Source organism: Emys orbicularis, chromosome 1 (genome assembly GCF_028017835.1).
Source record: "Emys orbicularis isolate rEmyOrb1 chromosome 1, rEmyOrb1.hap1, whole genome shotgun sequence".
Lineage (NCBI taxonomy): Eukaryota > Metazoa > Chordata > Testudines > Emydidae > Emys > Emys orbicularis.
The window spans coordinates 211,531,544-211,536,114 of NC_088683.1; positions in this window are offsets into that span (position 1 = coordinate 211,531,544).

Here is a 4,571-nt window from a genome sequence, read left to right on the forward strand (position 1 = left end):
TAAGGGAATGCTGGGAAATGTAGTTCTTTCCCTGCTCCAGGGCCGGCTCTATAGGCAGGGAGCTAACCAAGGAACTACAGCTCCCAGGGCCCCCTGTTGGTTCTCAGCTCCCATGCTGGATCCCTGCCGCCCCTGCAAATGGGCTGTCCCAAGCACGTGCTTGCTTTGCTGGTGCCTAGAGCCGCCCCTGCCAATCGCTACTAACTTTGTTGGTGAAAAATGAAACAAAAAAGTCATTTAGCACTTCTGCCATTTCCATGTTTTCTGTTAGTCCCCCCATTGAGTAATAGGCCTACCTTGTCTTTGGTTTTCCTCTTGCTTATGGGCTGGGCTCCAATTTACTCCAATTGTCTCTTAGGGACAAGATTGGACATTTGAGTAGGTTGTGAACTCTGGTGATTACAGCTCCACAATGGTAGCATGGATAGAGCCTTTGATTCTTTCCAAAGTACTGTGCTGGTTTAGTCGCTCATCCAAATGGCAGCATCCAAGCTCTCCCAAGCTGAGGGCACAAGGGTTATGACAGCTAAGCATTGAGTATTTCTGTTGTTGGGGGTTTAGGATGTCACATGCCCTGCAGGGAATGAATTGCAGCTAACCAACGTTAGCCTCCTGTTATAAAGACAAACTCCCTTGCTTTAGGACGGGTGCATTTTGAAGACACCAGGATTGAGTGTAAGTACATTGTCTGAATATTACTAACATGGAGTGATGCACATGGTGACATCATCATTTGCAAGTAAACTTTACATATCTCAAATGAAAGTTTTTTCTCCTCCCAAATTAGGCAAAGCAACCGGCACTCATTTAGTACTAAAACACATGCCACATTTGGTTCTCCTAGAACTGAATCTGTTTTTGAGTTATTTGCATGCAAGGAAGTGCTTAAAATTATTCATAAAAATTTAAATTTTTAATCTGTAAATTAGATTTCTGTATAGGGTGACCAGACATCCCGATTTTATCGGGACTGTCCCGATATTTACTTGTTTGTCCTGCGTCCCGACCGATGTTTGGTCGGGACACTGGACAAAGAAGCAATTTTTGCCCTCCGCTGTGGCTCGCGCCCCCCCTGCCCCGACTCCGCCCCTTCCTTCCCCCATTGGATAGCTCCCCAAATCCCCACCCTGGCCCTGCCTCTTCCCCACGCACGCCGCTTGCGCACTGATCAGCTGTATGGCGGCCGGACATCAGCGTGTGTGGCGCGGCCGCTATGAAGATTAAGAAGGTGGTGCGGTGCAGCAGCTGCGCCTGGAGGCCAGCGGAGGAGGGATGTGTGGAGGGGGGATGGAGGGAGGAGGGTCGGGCAGTTGCTCCGAGTCCGCGCCTCTCTCTTAGCACGGCGGCTGTGGGGGGTCTGGGGTGCGGGCGCTGTAACCCGAAACCTCCCACCCGTGAGTGGAGCGGAGGCGGCAGGGGAAGAAGGAAGCGGCTCAGCTTGGCAGTCCCACACACACCAAGGGGGGAGCGCTCCGGTTTGTTCACTGGAGCTTATGGCAGCTACAGGGTGGGGAAGGTGGGGGGGTCTGTGCCTCCTTTGCGGGGCTCTCCCGGCCCCGGGTGGGTTCTCGCTGCCCCCTGCTCCTGCGGCCTTCCCGGCCCCACCCCCCGGGACTTTGCCTTCTGCACCAGCCTGTGTGTGCAGAGGAGGGACAAGCCCGTGCCGGGAGGGAGGCAGGCTGGCTTTTAGGGCAGAGGAGCAGCCAAGCGCTGCATCTCTGGCTAGGTCTACACTACAGCGGGGGTCCGACCTAAGATACGCAACTTCAGCTACGTGAATACCGTAGCTGAAGTTGCGTATTTTAGGTCGGCTTACCTAGCGGTGAGGACGCGGGAAAGTCGACCGCTACCGCGCTGCCGCCGACTCCGCTGCCGCCTCCTGCCGAGGTGGATTTCCGGAGTCGACGGCAGAGCGATCAGGGATCGATTTTACCGCGTCTTCAGTAGACGCGGTAAGTCGATCCCCGATAAACCGATTGCTACCCGCCGGATCGGCGGGTAGTGAAGACAAAGCCTCTGAGTGCAGAGCCGGGGGGCCCAGCCAGTGGCTGCAGAGGGTTGCGACGGGGCGGGGGCGCGCTCTAGTGGCATTTTTTTTTGCTCCGCCCCCCTCCCCGGCGTCCCGATATTTCATCTTTGGCATCTGGTCACCCTAGTTCTGTATCTCCCACTGAATGACTAATTCAGAAATGATCAGTTGTTCTTCCTTCTCTAGTTGGACAAGCAAGAATAAAAGTCTGACAGCCTTCTAAAGTTTCCTTTCACCATATCCTGCTCTTGTCACCAGTTTAACCTTCCATACTTGCGCAACTAGTACATCTGTCAAAAGTAATTCTATTTTTCCCCCATAATGGAAGCAATAATAGTCATACAGGCTATAAGCCTTCCCCTCAAGGTCACAAATATCATGGGAAACAAAAAGAGCCATTTAAATTTAAGGAAAACCTAACACATACATCAAGACCACTTCTTTCAAAATATCTGCATCTTTAATTAGTTCTCTGCAGAATGGGATATTCTTGGAATCCTCAACCCCCAGGAGTTATAAAATCCTAGGTCAGATCAAAATATCATGACATTTTTATGAATAATAAACTGTAGATGCTTTTTATTTGCATTCTGGATGCACTTGGATCATGTTTGCAAGCTATTGCCCGTAACCAGGAGTTCTAGAAAGAGAGAGAGAGAGTGCTGAGATTCTCTCAATCATATGAATCTGGAAACTATGGCCTTAAGACTAACATAAAATTTATGATAAAATCAGGAGAGTTGGCAACACTGCATGATTTTGAACTTGTTCACTTAGATGCATGAATTCGATTAACTTGTAATTTTTGCTATTTTTATCCCCTCAGTGACTAATTCAGAACTGATGGGATCTCTGTAGCAATCCCCAAGTAAAAAACAAACTAACTAAAATGAATTTCAGGGAGCAGGAGAGTTAGACGAAAACAACCACACCCAATGACTGCTTCCATTGAGAACTCAATGTCCAGTCTATCATGTTTTAGAAAATGGGAAAAGACAACTACAGAACTGCCCAGAAGGGTTGGCTCTTAGCCATGGCTTGAGTGGGCGACATTCAATCCAACCACCAAACCAGACCACACCTTTCATAATGAAAAAAGAGACAGCCTCCTAAAAGAGAATGCAAGGGGATGGAAGAGTGCTCTCTGGTGGATGAATGAGGGGAAAATGTTGAATATATATGCCCACAGAAAAGCTGTAAGAGGAAAAGGGACAGTGTGAATAAGCAAATTTTTGGCCTAGAAAAGAATATCTGTTCCTATAGTTTGATTTTTCTTGCTGTCTTTTTCTTCCTCCACTTCTGGAGTAGAGTTTGAGGAAGTTTTTTTTCTTTCTTCACAGGGCTTTACTTTGTGCTGAGGAAATGTTTATTCCCAGAGAATTTAACCTCTACCAATTATACTCTTTACTCCTGGGGGCCACACTTGCCACCAGAGAAATGCTGAAATACAGTGGGTTGTTTTTTAATTACCACTCTAGCAGCAAGGTTGGGGGTTTTTTGATTGTTCACATTGGCCCCAGAAGTAATCAGCAGGACCAGTGGAACCGTGGGAACTAGGAAAGAAAAGTTTTCCTTATCATGGAGAGATGACATAAGCTTAGCTTTGCTCAAGAGAACTGACCTGACTCCACCTCCTCCAGTCACAAACCCTCCTTGATAACGCCCTGCACAGGCCTCACTGAACCCTAGAAACTGCTCAGTTCTGAAGTTAAAACTCCTCAGGATTAACCAGAGTCACAAGAATTAACGTCTTCTTTTTGTGACTTAAAGTATAAACTGCAACTGTGATTTTTAGAAAGGGCAAAGACTTTTGCAGTTGTTTAAAAGAGAAAGTGAATACGTCACTATATTCCCAGGGGCAACACAGCTTTTATGGGAACACGTGAGGCAGGTTTTACAATTCTATACTACTGAGCAACAATGTACATGACTACAACCCTTGCCTCACATTGTTCATTTGTTACATTACATATAAAGATAGCTTCTATGACTAACCCCCATAGACATGTCATATAAAACTCAGTGCAATGTGTGTTTTAAAAGGACCGTCAGTCATGCCAACCTTTTTATTTTTATTTTCAGACTTAAACATTCAATCTGATAAAGGCACGTCAATTTAATTTCTCTAGCAATACCTTAAAATTGCACTTTACCTGCTTTTTAAATTCTATGAAAAATAATCAGACCGGTAGGAATGACCAGAGCTTCTCTTACAGGATTGGAGCCTCCCACACTGCTATTATTTGTGTACACTTGTGTACATATGAAGAACAAGAGGCAAATTCACCTGTGGGCATTCACTCTGCTCTGGATAAAAACATGCTTCCACAGATTTAAGGATTATTCTTCCTCCTCCCTCAAGTTTCTACAGGGTGGATACATTTAAAAGAAAATAACATGGAATGTATGGAACTATATCTGCTAAAAAATAAAGCAAAGAGATGATTTCTTAGGGACAGGAGAAGAGAGGAAGCAGCTATTGCCCACTGGAAGAACTGTGCCATCAGGTATAGCCGTTGTATCAAACATACTGTCCTAGTTA